Raw genomic sequence first — 17,060 nt, 5'->3', positions numbered from 1 at the left:
ATCCAGCACGGCGTTCCGTATTACCCTCCTGAACCCACCGATTCCATATTCTGCTAACAGTCATTGGATCTCGACCAACGCGAGCAGCAATGTCGCGATACGATAAACCGCAATCGCGATAGGCTACAATTCGACCTTTATCAAAGTCTGAAACGTGATGGTGCGCAATTCTCCTCCTTACACGAGGCAACACAACAACATTTCACCAGGCATCGCCGGTCAACTGCTGTTTGCGTATGAGGAATCGGTTGGCAACTTTCCTCATGGCAGCACGTTGCAGGTGTCGCCACCGGCGCCAACCTTGTGTGAATGCTCTGAAAAGCTAATCATTTGCATATCACAGCAACTTCTTCCTGTCGGTTAAATTTCGCGTCTGTAGCACGTCATCTTCGTGGTGTAGCAATTTTAAAGGCCAGTAGCGTAGCATTAACCATCCCTGTATTGACCAACCAAGTGCAAGACGCGTGTTCGGAACTCCATCTCACAAGCTGACATCCGACACCTGTACAACATAAATCGTGCACGTTTGTAAGCTTGCATTCCGAATTCTGGCGGTTACATCGGTTAATAGTTTAGCACCATTTCCTATGTGAATTGCCTTATCCGGCGCGTACATTAACCTGTTGCCATGCAATGTTAGTCACTTAAGTATGTTACCCAGACAAATTTATTCTCGAAATTTCTTCACTCTATAATAACTATTTTTTGGTGGTATGATTTTTTTTCCGTCAGTGAACATTTTTTTCTATGCAGCCACTGACCATCTTGTCTCCACAGAGGGAGTCATGTAATAATACTTATGGCGATTAGTTACGAAATAATAAAGTATAATAATGTTTACGTACTTTTTTCCATGTGTCTCGTTCTCATTTGAGTACACCTTGTAATTACGTGTGAGAAAACGCCTAGAATGAAATCTCTGTGTCTAATCTCGAAAATGTGCAGATTATTTTGGTGTCAAATAGCAGAGGCATTGATACATCTGAGTTACGTTTTTTTACATAGATAACGAAATAGATTGCTTTCTGTTCCAGGTGAAACAGCTGATGCCAAAAACTGAGACGACTTCTAATTTGGATATTCTGAAGGTTTTATTTTCAGTATATGCGTTAAGAGATACTTATCCAAACATCATAGCATTGGGAATATGTGAAGGGTTTATTTCAATAGTGGTACAAGTCCATTACCTCCACTTTTCTGCCTATATTGCTTCTGAAATTAGTGATCCAAACAAACAGAAAGAAAGGTTCATCTCCAGCAAGAAGCCATGTGCTTGAATATTTCTGGTATCTCAACTGCAAATTTTTCAGCGCTCATTTAACGTTAGGACACTGTATCTCAAAATGAACCAAAATTGACTTGAAATAAGCCCTCCGTGTATGGCAATGCCAATGACCGCAACATCTTGTGAACACAATTCTCTCTTATTAAACACGTTAAATAACTATTTCACGTCAATCATTAGTGAAAGCAACCAAACCTGGCTACCTTTTCGAAAGAGCAGGAAATCGCTGCTTAAGTTCATTTCAGTAACATAATCATCGTGTTTCCTTCGTTCAAAGTAAGGAAATGTAAAGTAGGCTAAAATTACAATAAAGCACAGCTTCTGGAAGCGGTTTTTTTATCAACTAGTAATTATAGCCTTTTTTCTCATTTACTGATCAACAATTTATGACAGTCAAATAAAATTTATTCTGTACCTTGTAACAGGACATCCTCTTCTAGCAATACTTTTCCTCAACAGCAGCTGTCGATACCAGTATTATTTTTCGAGATCTGGACAGGTCAGTATTGTCTCAGTTGCTTTTCTGAAAACTTTCATATAATTTTATACATACTATATTATATTTGAAGGTAAAATTTATGAAGAGAAATTGCTGTATAAAATACTTTAGTTTTGATGTTAAAATCGTTAAGTGCTAGTTCCGAATGTACAGTCACATTTATTGTTTTAGAAACATTTGAAATTACGAATTATTTGCACACCTAAAATTTCTATTATTAATTACGCAATCCTGTACTGTTTACTATATTAATTTCTGGATTCATTTACGAAATACTGGTCGAAATTAATAATGTAACGAAAACTAGCAGGAATTCATTTGTTAAGAAAAATTGTAAAGTCTTTGGAATATTGTTATTTCTGCAGAGTGTATGAGTCGTAAGCTTGCCTCTGATGTGATAGGACGTATTTTTGTGCACACAACGTAATTTCAGCTTTGTGAATGTCAAAAGTCAAATTTCTGTATGATATACTAAAATGTGAGAAAATCAATGGAAAATATATTTACGTAAAAAAACATCTGCAACAACAATGTTTATTTAGTTCAAACCAATCGTGAAGACCTGATGTTAGATTTTCAGTTTCAATAATCAGACCCCTAGACAAGAAGAACTGGAGCCATCTCAACATGGCTTGAAAGTTTATTGTTATCTTCGCTCCTCTCAAATCTTCATAAAAGACTTTAGCTTATTAATTACTTGGACTGAGCATTTTTTAATGTGGACAATAAATGGAAAAAGGAAGGAGGGGGGAAATTACAACCTCTAATTCGCCCCCATTCCCACCATTATCAGTAGCTGGATGAGTATAGTTTGAGTAATTTATTCTCCGTTTGGTAAAAGCCAGTTTTTCACACATCTCAGTTTTTACGACATCATATTTCCTGAGCTGTGTGTCGTGCAGTGATATAATTTCGCGGGTACATTTGATGGTAGGGGCCTACATATGGATGTATTGTTCAAAATATATGGAGAGTGAAGTTGGCAGTAAAGAGGTAATAAATCGAAAACGTCGCGCTTGGTACTCCTTTTTACTGCACTGAGAGCGAAAATAGGGAAAGCGATACATTTTTTTCCTATTGGGTATTAATTTGTGGGTAGTATCAGTGAGAAAAAGTTTCGAAAATGTTTGAAACCATGTGTAACGTTTATTGTAAGTCGATAAGAGGCGTCATTTTCACACACTGCATGAATACAGTCTGTGTTAAATTGGGGGCCACGAGTAACGATACCAAAGGACATGCACACAGCTTAAACCATAAATGTAAGCTTTTAGAGGAACTCTTTCATGTTTAAAAATTTTTGCAAAATGAAGAAACATAATGAATCAGTTCTCAAACGTGTAAAATATCACCTTGTAATATAACCTTACGTAACTTCATTTTTCAAAGAAATGTTTGCATATTTCTCGTTCTGCCCAACCCATGAGGATGAATAAGATAAGGCATATTTTGTGAAATTATTGCATTAACGTTGTACTCATTAGGAATACCATCTTAAAACTAAGACATAAAGCTCTTTAATGAACAGTTTAGACTAAAGAGTATGGAATCTTCAAAAATCGTTAACAATAAGAAAATATTTTTTAAATTTTTTTACTGTGATAGGCCATATGAGGTTCACGTTCCAATTTCAGTTCCTCTTTCTTTGTTCTTTTCTTTTCTTGAAGTGTGCTTTCATCTGTTCACTATGCTTCTTCTTTCTATCTTCAGACCGGTATATACTAGTCTTTATAGCTACCCTACCTTGTAATACATCCATGTTTTCCGAAAGGCTTCCAGTTGTTTATATCTTCTGTTTTTACTCGTATATTGTTTACTTCTAAATTATTTTTTACTTCGTTGACCCAGCTTGTTGTGGACTTCTTATCCCACAAATATTTGAAAATCTTATTCGTTAATCTACTGTCTTTCATTCGAAATAAATTTACAAAAAACATGAGTCATCTTTTTCTAATTACGTTTGAAATATTTTCTATATTTTGGTACCTTTAAGCATTACTTCGTAATTTCCAACCTTTTGCTGCTTTTGTGGTACTAATATTTTCCTTATAATTCGCCTTTCTAGTATTTCTAATTTATCTAAATTATAGTTTAATAGTAGGCATTCACTTGCATGTAGGCATTTTGGCTTCACTAATGTGTTATAATGTCTTATTTTTGCAGTTTTTGGCAGACACTTCTTATTATAGAGGTATTTGGCGATACCATACGCTCTCCCCATTTTACGCAACCTTTCCTCTAATGCAGATTTTTCAAAACTTTTTTTCGAATATCTCCCGTAGATATTTGAATTTTTTTATCCTTTCTACTTGGCCAATATCTGTTTCCAGGAATTTTGGAGCATCCTTAACATTTGTTAAAAATTTTGCTTTTTTTTCTGCAGAAATTCTTAAACCAGTTCTGCTGGCTATTTCTTGAGAAGATTCGTTCGTGCTATAGCAGTGCCACATTTTTGGAAAGTATAGCAAAATCTTCTGCAAATGCAAGACTGTTGGTTTCGATCTTTTTGCTTCCTCTCCCTTAGCTTATAGGCGAGAGGTTGAGTTCAATAAGTTTTTCGTTCCAAATTCTTACTGTTTTCTCCAGTGGACTATTAAAAAGAATTGGGGATACGCCGTCACATTGTCGTAGGCCTGCTTTTATTTTGAAAGACAGAAATTTCTCCCATAAATTTTATTTTATAGACGGTATCTTTAAGTGTTTCAGGGAAGCCGTTTGTCAGTTCAAACTTTACGCCAAATCAAAAACTTCCTGCCAGATTAAAACTGTGTTTCGGACCGAGACTCGAACTCAGAATACTTCTAAAATATTTTAATATTATTTTGAAAAGTTTAGAATTCTTTTTAATCCTTAATACCAAGTTACTGTTATTGCTATTTTTTTGGATCCCATCCCTCGTGCATTCGACCTATTCTCAGGATTGCGAACAGAAAACATAGGATGCCTAGCAATAAATCCTACAACCCTGTCATGCCCAATCAGACAACTTTCTCTGTCAAATCTGTGAGCTAAGCTATTTCTTTCCGCTAGTTGACAGGCTAATCATCTGACCATGTGACGTTTTATCGTCAGACTAGAGAATCTGCTCTCTATTGATTACAGGTACGCTACCAGCTCGTCCTCTTGACCTGCAGTGAACGAACACATTTGGAAATTTTCCATTTTATTTGTCAACTCTGTAGTCACGATTATTCTTAGCTAAGTAAACGTATCATTCCAACGTTGATTCGGGTGCGTTTAACTCGTCAGTTGCTTTTAAAATTTCCATTTCAGAAAATGAAATGGTTGATACTGCCATTTCCATTTATTTAGTATCCCATTGTATCTATCAGTCTTTCTGAGGCGTGTTTACACCATCTGTAACAAATAGGGAAAAAAGAAATATATATTGTTTGAAATTTACTTGCACAAAAAGTGACAGGGCAGAACTACCATTCTGCCCCGTCCCGTTCGTCACTAAGAGCATATTTTTTTAACAACATTTATGGAGCATATATAACTGACAGATTTAAAAGTACTATATAGCTAACGTACAGGAATGACATGCACTATACGATTATATGTCATTTAAGCCCATACAATTAGCAATTAAAGGTTTATCCCGCGTTGAAAGTCACCAAAAGTTACAAAAACACTACTGAAAAAACTGGAACAAAAACCGTTCACTTTCACGTCGCACTACAGACCAAGTTAAAATTGCTGTCGTATCTTTCCTTCCATTCACAGACATGTTGTTGTGGTCGTTGTTGTGGTCTTCAGTCCTGAGACTGGTTTGGTGCAGCTCTCCATGCTAATCTATCCTGTGCAAGTTTCTTCATCTCCCAGTACTTACTGCAACCTACATCCTTCTGAATCTGCTTAGTGCATTCATCTCTTCGTCTCCCTCTACGATTTTTACCCTCAACGTTGCCCTCCAATTCTAAATTTGTCACCCCCTGATGCCTCAAAACATGTCCTACCAACCGGTCCCTTCTTCTTGTCAAGTTGTGCCACAAACTCCTCTTCTCCCCAATTCTATTCAATACCTCCTCATTAGTTATGTGATCTACCCATCTAATCTTCAGCATTCTTCTGTAGCACCACATTTCGAAAGCTTCTATTCTCTTCTTGTCCAAACTATTTATCGTCCATGTTTCACTTCCATATATGGCTACGCTCCATACAAATACTTTCAGAAACGACTTCCTGACACTTAAATCTACACTCGATGTTAACAAATTTCTCTTCTTCAGAAACGCTTTCCTTCCCATTGCTAGTCTACATTTTATATCCTCTCTACTTCGACCATCATCAGTTATTTTGCTCCCCAAACAGCAAAACTCCTTTACTACTTTAAGTGTCTCATTTCCTAATCAAATTCCCTCAGCATCACCCGACTTAATTCGACTACATTCCATTATCCTCGTTTTGCTTTTGTTGATGTTCATCTTATATCCACCTTTCAAGACACTGTCCATTCCGTTCAGCTGCTCTTCCAGGTCCTTTGCTGTCTCTGACAGAATTACAATGTCATTGGCGAACCTCAAAGTTTTTATTTCTGCTCCATGGATTTTAATACCAACTCCGAATTTTTTTTTGTTTTCTTCACTGCTTGCTCAATATAGAGATTGAATAACATCGGGGAGAGGCTACAACCCTGTCTCACTCCCTTCCCAACCACTGCTTCCCTTTGATGTTCCTAGACTCCTACAACTGCCATCTGGATTCTGTACAAATTGTAAATAGCTTTCGCTCCCTGTATTTTACCCCTGCCACCTTCAGAATTTGAAAGAGAGTATTCCAGTCAACATCGTCAAAATCTTTCTCTAAGTCAACAAATGCTAGAAACGTAGGGTTGCCTTTCCTTAATCTAGCTTCTAAGATAAGTCGTAGGGTCAGTATTGCCTCACGTGTTCCGATATTTCTACGTATTTCCTTATGGGTGAAACAAAAATAAATAAACTGTGTCTTGCATAAGGCGAAAATTCTATGCAGGTTTTCTTTGCGAGCACGGAAAGAAGATTGTTTAATTCCATACAATTTGTGCATTAATTTCCGACTTCGGTGCGTCGGCAGGCGCCGGTTAACAGACGCCAGAGACTATTTCTGGACTGCGAAACCGTTAGTAAAAAAACAGAAGACGGTTCGCACTTCTGGTGAATTGAGCGCTAGGAGTTGAAAGAGACTCACCGGCGAGGCGGAGGGGGAGGAGCTAAGAAAAAACGAAAGAGCGTTACGCGACTGTTTGGTTGAGAACGAACGGACGCTTGCCTCCCGCGACGATATGCGGCGATGTCACCGCAGAGCGCGGTGGTGGGGGAAGCGGCGAGCTGTATGGCCGTCTGGCGCCTCCGCTGGGGAGTGGTGGGGGCAGCGGCCAGCCAATAGCATACGAGCGTCGCGGGCCCGCTCTCCTCGCAGGCGTTGAATGGGGCAGCGCGGAAGCTGCGAGACGCGCGCGAGATGGGGCAATTCCGATGCTCTGTCGTGGGTGGGGGCAGAGGGGAGGGTGTAGGGGGATGGAGGCAGGCGTTCGAGACGTCACTGCCGTCGAAAGCCCAGGCAGTGCGGGAAAACCGGCCCAGTTTCGCTGCCGATGACTCTTCCAATCTCGCGAGTTTCTTCGGCAAATTGAAAACGACGCTTCGACAATGTGACCACGCGTTTGGCGCGAAAAATTTGTTATTATTATTTTTTTTTAAATTTTCCTTTGCTCTTTATTAAACCTTCATTTTTATTCGTATCATAATACCCTGCCTGCTTCGTCGATTAGCTGTTTTTCGTTTCGCGGATTGCATAGCAATTCGATTTTTTAATTTTTTTTGTCAGCGTATATTTTCTTCAGTGCTTATTTTGCGCGCAGCTCAAGTGTAACTGTGTACAGGGATGTGTTTTGCTGGATGCCGTGTTCGATCCCTTCTCTAGACTGTCTCTGAAACTGAACAAATGGTCAAACTATTGCGACCCCAGCGCAAATAAAGTGTGATGCGAAGACAACAGTGGTGCTTCGAGAATTATTACAGGGCGATCTTCAAGATGCAGCGTAACACCTAGCGGGTGAAGGAACATTGCTCAGTGTGTAAATAGACTGACATATTCGTGTGTTCCTCAGAGCTACGAGCATCAGCTGTGTGGTCAACAATTCTCTGGACCTTTTTTTCCATTATAATCTGTTGAGCGAATCTTCCCGCGTAGTTCAGCAAAACGCAAGGACTTCAGCATACTCTAGTGAAACGGATCTTTCTGGGTTACGTGCGTGATTTGCTTCCACGGAGGACATCTGTGCCGATTACTAGAGAAGGTGCTGTGTTTCTAGAATGCTGTGACTTACCTAGATACCTATATTTTGCTCTAAACTGTTGACACAAGTGCTACGCTACAGTAACAGAATTTTTGTGAGGGGACAATGAGGACCTGCCAACTAATTGTTCGAAAAAAGTGTCTTTTTTAGATTTCCAGTTTTGCGTAGGTTTTCGACGTTTTTTCTCTTCGCCAAGAAGACAGTCAAAGGAAAAAATAATTGTAGTGTATTGTCACGCTAAAGTGTTAACCCTTGACAGTTACCACAAGTAAAAAGTTTGAATATTTAGTGGCCGAACATTGACGCCGATAGTTGATGTTGGTCTGTGAAAATCAACAACGATCTACATCCGTCGTCTACTGCTCGAACAGTAGCTGATTTTGCTGTCTACCTCCTGTTAAGAGCAAGATATTTCAGCTCGGTCACGGAGGACAATACTTTTGCAGTAATACCATTGTTGGAGGAAGGTGACGTGTTTTTAAGATTCGAGAAGTCCCTTGGAAGCGGCTAAAAGACAAAGAACTCAGATTTGGCAACTGCAGACAGAAGACAATTTGAAGGTAAGTAAGAGAAAATATTATGTATTTTGTATTTATTTTTTTTAAACTTTTGTTTTGAGTCGTCAGTTTTCTGGCTGGTATGGTGTGACCCGCCACAAATTCCTCTCTTGTGCCAACCTCTTCATCCCACAGTAAGCGTTGGTACCCTACGTCTTCAGTTATTTTTTGGATGTGTTCCACTCTCTCTCTTCTCCGCCAGTTTTTACCTTCGGCATCTCCCTCTACTACCATGAAAGTTATTCCCTGATGTCTTACGATATTTTATCTTATCACTATGTCGCTTCTTCTTGTCCATGTCTTCTAACCGTGCTTTTCTTCGCCGATTTTGCGGAGAACCTCCTGATTTCTTGCAAGTACGCCTAATTCTCGACATCTTTCTGTAGCAGCGCGTGTCAAACTCCGCATGTTCTCTTCTACTCCAGTTTCTGGTTTTCCCACAATCCTTGATTAACTACCATACAGTTGTCCTCCAAATGTGCTATATTACAAGAAGTATCTTCCTCAGATTAAGGCCGATGTTGACTGTGCTAGTCCGCTTTATGTGTCCTCCTTGTTTCGTATGCAGTGTGTTACTTCGCTGCTAAAGAAGTAGAATCCCTCAATTCGTCTACTTCGACGTTTCCAATTTTGATGTTATGTTTATCGCTAGTCTCCTTTCTGCCACGCTTCATTAGTTTGTACTTTCTTCGCTTTACTCTCATTCGATTTTCTGTGCACGTTAGACACTTTATTGCATTCAACACGTCCGGTGATTCACTTTCAGTGATGATAGTAATGATATCGTTTCACCCTGAATTTTAATTCCAATCTTGAACCCTTCTGTTTCTGTCATTGCTTTTTCGATGTATAGACACAATAGTAGGGACAAAGACTACATCTGCGTCTTACACCATTTTTAACGGTGCTCTTCATTCTTGATCTTACATACTTAATGTTCCCTCTTGCTTGTTGTACGCATTGTGTATTGTCTTGCTTTCCGTACACCTTTCCCCTACTTTCCTCAAAATTACGATCATCTTAACACCGGTTTACTCTGTCTAACGCTTTTTCTAGCTTTAAAAATCCTATGAATGAGTCTTGATTTCCCTGTGAAATCTTGCTTTCGATATCAGACGCGAAACAAAGCTGCATGCCTAGTGCCCTTAATTTTCCGAAAGCCAAACTGATCATAATTTAGCCGATCGTCAGTTATCTTTTCCTGTCTTCTGAACATTATTGTTGTCTGGAACTTGGACGCCTGTGTCATTAGGCTGATGGTGTGATAGTTCTGTGTTTTTGTAGTTCCTGATACTTACTTTTTCGCTTCATCAGTAACGTGGTTACATTGCTAGACAGTATCTGTATTCTGCATCCACGTATTTAATGCGCTTTTGACTGTAAAGTGCTTGAACGAGGGAAGTTCACAACAGTTTTTTTTTTTATAGTTTCAGTCCTGTTCCGGACAAATGATCTACATCTACATCCATACTCCGCAAGCCACCTGGCGGTGTGTGGCGGAGGGTACTTTGAGTACCTCTATCGGTTCTCCCTTCTGTTCCAGTCTTGTATTGTTCGTGGAAAGAAAGATTGTCGGTATGCCTCTGTGTGGGCTCTAATATCTCTGATTTTATCGTCACGGCCTCTTCGCGAGATATACGTAGGAGGGAGCAATATAGTGCTTGACTCATCGGTGTAGACATGTTCTCGAAATTTCAACAAAAGCCCGTACCGAGCTACCGAGCTACTGAGCGTCTCTCTTGCAGAGTCTTCCACTGGAGTTTATCTGTCATCTGCGAAACGCTTTCGCGATTACTAAATGATCCTGTAACGAAGCGCGCTGCTCTCCGTTGGATCTTCTCTATCTCTTCTATCAACCCTATCTGGTACGGATCCCACACTGGTGAGCAGTATTCAAGCAGTGGGCGAACAAGTGTACTGTGACCTGCTTCCTTTGTTTTCGGATTGCATTTCCTTAGGATTCTTCCAGTGAATCTCAGTCTGGCATCTGTTTCACCGACGATCAATTTTACATGATCATTCCATTTTAAATCACAAATAATAGCACATACATCTACGTATTCAATGCGCTTTCGACTGTAAAGTACGTGGAGGAGGGAACTTCGCAACAATTTTTTTTATGATCAGTTCTATTCCTGATAAATGATAGCATGTACATCTCTAAGCACGCACGAGTCTCCCTTATCTTTTTGTAATGGCTTCTTCCCGGCGATGGAAGCACAATATTGTGGCAAAGTCTCTTTTCCTCCGGCACGAAATCGGCTTCAGTTCTGCCCGCCGAAGAAATTCGTGAGACAGACAGATCGACACATTGTACTCCACCCGTGACGCTTTATCGGCTATTCGCCATTCTGTTGTTCACATTATTCTTACATCTACATCTACGGGATTACTCTGCTATTCACAATAAAGTGCCTGGCAGAGTGTTCAATGAACCACCTTCAACCTGTCTCTCTACCGTTCCACTCTCGAACTACACGCGGGAAAAACGAGCACTTAAATTTTTCTGTTCGAGCCCTGATTTCTCTTATTTTATCGTGATGATCATTTCTCTCTATGTAGTTGCGGGCCAACAGAATGTTTTTGCAATCGGAGGAGAAAACTGGTGATTGAAATTTCGTGAGAGGATCCCGTCGCAACGAAAAACGCCTTATTTTAATGATTGCCACTCCAATTACGTATCATGTCTGTGACACTATCTCCCCTATTTCGCGATAACACAAGAAAGGAGGTGCCCTTCTTTGTACTTTTTCGATGTCATTCGTCAGTCCCACCTGATGCGGATCCCACACCGCACAGCAATACTCCAGAATAGGGCGGACAAGCGTGGTGTAAGCAGTCTCTTTGGTAGACCTGTTGCACCTTCTAAGTGTTCTGCCAATGAATAGAGGTCTTTGGTTTGCTCTACCCACAATATTATCTATTTGATCGTTCCAATTTAGGTTATTTGTAATTGTAATCCCTAAGTATTTAGCTGAATTTACTGCCTTCAGATTTGTGTGACCTATCGCATAATTGAAATTTAGCTGATTTCTTTTAGTACTTATGTGAATAACATAACACTTTTCTTTATTGAGGGTCAATTGCCACTTTTCGCACCATACAGATATCTTATCTAAATCATTTTGCAAGTCGTTTTGGTCATCTGATGACTTTACAAGAAGGTAAATGACAGCATCATCTGCAAACAATCTAAGACGGCTACTCAGATTGTCTCCTATGTCGTTAATATAGATCAGGAACAATAGAGGGCCTATAAAACTTCCTTGGGGAAAGCCGGACATTAATTCTGTTGTACTCGATGACTTTCCGTCTATTACTACGAACTGTGATCTTTCTGACAGGAAATCAGGAATCCAGTCGCACAACTGAGGCGATACTCCGTAGGCACGCAGTTTGGTTAGAAGACGCTTGTGAGGAACGGTGTCGAAAGCCTTCTGGAAATCTAAAAATATCCCCTGTCGATAGCACATATTATTTGATGAGTATAAAGAGCTAGTTGTGTTTCACAAGCACGATATTTTCTGAATCCGTGCTGACTATGTGTCAATAAGTCGTTTTCTTCGAGGTACTTCATAATGTTCGAATGCAGTATATGTTCCAAAACCCTACCGCAAATTGACGTTAGTGATATAGGCCTGTAATTCAGCGGATTACTCCTACTTCCCTGTCTGGGTATTGGTGTGACTTGAGCAATTTTCCATTCTTTAGGTACGGATTTTTCTGTGAGCGAGTGGTTCTATATAATTGCTACATACATCTACATCTACATTTACACTCCGCAAGCCACCCAACGGTGTGTGGTGGAGGGCACTTTACGGGCCACTGTCATTACCTCCCTTTCCTGTTCCACTCGCGTATGGTTCGCGGGAAGAACGACTGCCGGAAAGCCTCCGTGCGCGCTCGAATCTCTCTAATTTTACATTCGTGATCTTCTCGGGAGGCATAAGTAGGGGGAAGCAATATATTCGATACCTCATCCAGAAACGCACCCTCTCGAAACCTGCGCCTCTCTTACAGAGTCTGCGACTCGAGTTTCCTGAACATCTCCGCAACGCTATCACGCTTACCATATAACCCTGTGACGAAAGGCGCCGCTCTTCTTTGGATCCTCTCTATCTTCTCTGTCAACCCGACCTGGTACGGATCCCACACTGATGAGCAATACTCGAATACAGGCCGAACGAGTGTTTCGTAAGCCACCTCCTTTGTTGATGGACTACATTTTCTAAGGACTCTCCCAATGAATCTCAACCTGGCACCCACCTTACCAACAATTAATTTTATATGATCATTCCACTTCAAATCGTTCCGTACGCATACTCCCAGATGTTTTACAGAAGTAACTGCTACCAGTGTTTGTTCCGCTATCATATAATCATACAATAAAGGATCCTTCTTTCTATGTATTCGCAATACATTGCATATATCTATGTTAAGGGTCAGTTGCCACTCCCTGCACCAAGTGCCTATCCGCTGCAGATCTTCCTGCATTTCGCTGCAGTTTTCTAATGCTGCAACTTCTCTGTATACTACAGCATCATCCGCGAAAAGCCGCATGGAACTTTCGACACTATCTACTAGGTCATTTATATATATTGTGAAAAGCAATGTTCCCACAACACTCCCCTGTGGTACGCCAGAGGTTACTTTCACGTCTGTTGACGTCTCTCCATTGAGAACAACATGTTGTGTTCTGTTTGCTAAAAACTCTTCAGACCAGTCACACAGCTGGTCTGATATTCCGCAGGCTGTTACTTTGTTCATCAGGCGACAGTGTGGAACTGTATCGAACGCCTTCCGGAAGTCAAGGAAAATAGCATCTACCTGGGAGCCTGTATCTAATATTTTCTTGGTCTCATGAACAAATAAAGTGAGTTGGGTCTCACACGATCTCTGTTTCCGGAATCCATGCGGATTCCTACAGAGTAGATTCTGGGTTTCCAAAAACGACATGATACGCGAGCAAAAAACATGTTCTAAAATTCTACAACAGATCGACGTCAGAGATATAGGTCTATAGTTTTGCGCATCTGCTCGACGACACTTCTTGAAAACTGGGACTACCTGTGCTCTTTTCCAATCATTTGGAACCTTCCGTTCCTCTAGAGACTTGCGGTACACGACTGTTAGAAGGGGGGAATGTTATTTCGCGTATGTGTAGAATCGAATTGGTATCCCGTCAGGTCCAGTGGACTTTCCTCTGTTGAGTGATTTCAGTTGCTTTTCTATTCCTTGGACAGTTATTTCGAAGTCAGCCATTTTTTCGTTCGTGCGACGATTTAGAGAAGGAACTGCAGTGCGGTCTTCCTCTGTGAAACAGCTTTGGAAAAAGGTGTTTATTATTTCAGCTTTACGCGTGTCATCCTCTGTTTCAATGTCATCATCATCCCGGAGTGTCTGGATATGCTGTTTGGATCCACTTACTGATTTAACGTAAGACCAGAGCTTCCTAGGATTTTCTGTCAAGTGTGTACATAGAATTTTACTTTCGGATTCACTGAACGCTTCACGCATAGCCCTCCTTACGCTAACTTTGACATCGTTTAGCTTCTGTTTGTCTGAGACGTTTTGGTTGCGTTTAAACTTGCAGTGAAGCTCTCTTTGCTTTCGCAGTAGCTATTTTATCAGCACACTCTGAGAGGAACCTGACTGGTATACAACCTGGACCGGACGCCTTGCCTTTCTTAAGTGATTTAAGCTGCTTTGCTACACTGAGTATATTTACTTCTATGTTTCTCATCTTGGCAATTCTTCTTGATTGGACTTCAGGAATATTTTCGGCGTCATCCTTGGTGAAGGTGTTTCAGAAAACCGTGTTTGATAACTCTGCTTTAGTGGCACTGTCATCAGTGACTTCACCGTTGTTATCGCGCAGTGAAGGTATTGATTGCGTCTTGCCCCAGGTGTGCTTAATGTATGACCAGAATCTCTTTGGGTCTTCCGCCAGATTTCGAGACAGAATTATTATTTGAGTTCTGTGTAATACAAACGGTATGGACTAAATTCAAGCGATTTAAACTTCTAAACTTTTTATAATGTACAAAGAAATGATGGCTTAGTTAATTTAGTGTTATAAACCCTTTGTGGCTACGCGTGAGGATACATCGCGCGGTAGCGACTTAAAGACTTCGCAGTGCGACGGACTGACATGACAAGGGGCCGGGGTTCGATTCCCGCCTGGGCCGGAGATTTTCTCGGCTCAGGTACTGGGTGCTGTGTTGCCTTCATCCTCATCTCATCCCCATCGACACGCAAGTCGCCGAAGTGCCGTCGACTTAAAACCCTTGCACGAGGCGAACGAGACGCCCTAACCGCACGGCATTTCATTTCATTTCACTGACGAGAGCGTCAGTGAAAAGTCTCACTGTCAGAATTTGCAAAGTGTCGATTTCGCCGCTAGGAGCGAGTTAAGTCATTTCCCTGTAAGCAGACTGACGATGCTTTGCCTCTCTGTTGAGTCTGAGGTATACTGAAGTGCTGGTGTATGAAGTGCTGAGCTGAGTTCCTGTAACTGGCTCATGAGCAAATAGAGATCTCGACTACTGTTCTACATCTACGTGGTTACTCTGCAATTCACACTTAAGTGCCTGGCAGAGGGTTCATCGAACCATTTTAATACTACTTCTCTACCATTCCACTCTCGAATGGCGCGTGGAAAAAAGGACCTAAATCTTTCCGTTCGAGCTCTCTTATTTTATGTTATGATGATCATTTCCCCCTACGTAGGTTGATATCAACAATATATTTTCGCATTCGGAAGAGAAAGTTGGTGATTGAAATTTCGCAAATAGATCTCGCCGCATAGAAAACCGCCTTTGTTTCAGTGACTGCCACCCCAACTCGCGTATCATATCAGTGACACTCTCACCCCTATTGCGCGATAACACGAAACGAGCTGCCCTTCTGTGGACTTTTTCGATATCCTCCGTCAATCCTACCTGGCAAGGATCCCATACCGCACAGCAATATTCCAGCAAAGGACGGACAAGTGTAATGTACGCTGTCTCTTTAGTGGGTTTGTCGCATCTTCGAAGTGTTCTGCCAACAAAGCGCAGTCTTTGTTTCGCCTTCCCCACAATATTATACATGTGGTCTTTCCTATTTAAGTTGCTCGTAATTGTAATTCCTAGGTATTTAGTCGAATTGACAGCCCTTTGTACGATTTATCGTATACGCAAAATTTATCGGATTTCTTTTAGTGCCCATGTGGATGACCTCGCCCTTTTCTTTGTTCAGTGCTAATTGCCGCTTTTCGCACCATTCTCTCTAGATAATTTTGTAATTGGAATTGATCGTCTGATGATTTTACTAGACGGTAAATTAGAGCGTCATCTGCAAACAATCTAAGGGGGCTGCTCAGATTATCACCTAGATCATTTATGTAAATCAGGAACAGCAGAGGACCTACGACATTACCTTGCGGAACGCCAGATATCACTTCTGTTCTACTCGATGATTTACCGTCTATCACTACGAACTCTGACCTCTCCGAGAGGAAATCACGAATCCAGTCACACAACTGAGACGATACTTCATATGCACGCAATTTGATTAATAGTCGCTTGTGAGGAACGGTGTCAAAAGCCTTCTGGAAATCTAGGAATATGGAATAGATCTGAGATCCCTTGTCGACAGCACTCATTATTTTCTGAATCCGTGTTGGTTATGTATCAATAAGTCATCTTCTTCAACGTGATTCATAATGTTCGAGTACATGCTCCAAAATCCTACTGCAAATTGAGATCAGTGATATAGGTCTGTAATTCAATGGGTTATTCCCATTTCCTTTCTTGAATATTGGTGTGACCTGTGCTACTTTCCAGTCTTTAGGAACAGACCTTTCGTAAAGTGAGCGGTTGTATACGATTGCTAAGAAAGGCGCTATTGTGTCTGCATACTCTGAAAGGAACGTGATTGGTATACCATCTGGACCGGAAGACTTGCCTTTAAGTGATTTGAGTTGTTTCGCAACACCTAAGATATCTACTTTTATGTCAGTCATGCTAACAGCTGTTCTGGTTTCAAATTCTGGAATATTTACTTAGTCTCCTTTCGTGAAGGAATTACGGAAAGCTGTGTTTAGTAACTCCGCTTTAGTGGCACCATCATCCTTAACATTTGAATCGCTATCGCTAAGTGACGGTATTGACTGTTTTTTGCCACTGGTGTACTTTACACACGACCAGAATCTCTTTGAGTTTTCCACCATATTTTGAGACAGTGTTTCGTTGTGGAAACTATTAAAAGCATCTGCCATTGACTTCCGCATTAAATTTCGAGCTTCCGTGAAACTTGGCCGGTCTTGGAAATTTTGCGTTCTTGTTATCATTATTTGTTAAGTAATTGTTATTCTCTTATGTAGGTTACTAAATCACGGACTCGACAGTTTTTTACTGCGACACTCTGTCGTACTGAAGTAGTTTCAGCTCAAGGGGT

At 40.8% G+C, this 17,060-nt stretch overlaps 1 protein-coding gene across 1 annotated transcript in view; it reads left to right on the top strand.

The window, feature by feature from the left end:
• The first annotated feature begins 7,301 nt into the window (after positions 1-7,301).
• LOC126427130 (protein twist-like) overlaps positions 7,302-17,060 on the top strand; it is a 191,073-nt gene continuing 181,314 nt past the window's right edge. The window contains exon 1 of the mRNA XM_050089355.1: positions 7,302-8,624. The gene's annotated coding sequence lies outside the window, so the exon portion shown is untranslated. The remainder of the gene's footprint in view (positions 8,625-17,060) is intronic.

The sequence above is a fragment of the Schistocerca serialis genome, chromosome 11, assembly GCF_023864345.2.
Source record: "Schistocerca serialis cubense isolate TAMUIC-IGC-003099 chromosome 11, iqSchSeri2.2, whole genome shotgun sequence".
Lineage (NCBI taxonomy): Eukaryota > Metazoa > Arthropoda > Insecta > Orthoptera > Acrididae > Schistocerca > Schistocerca serialis.
This window is presented reverse-complemented; position numbering and strand designations above follow the sequence as displayed.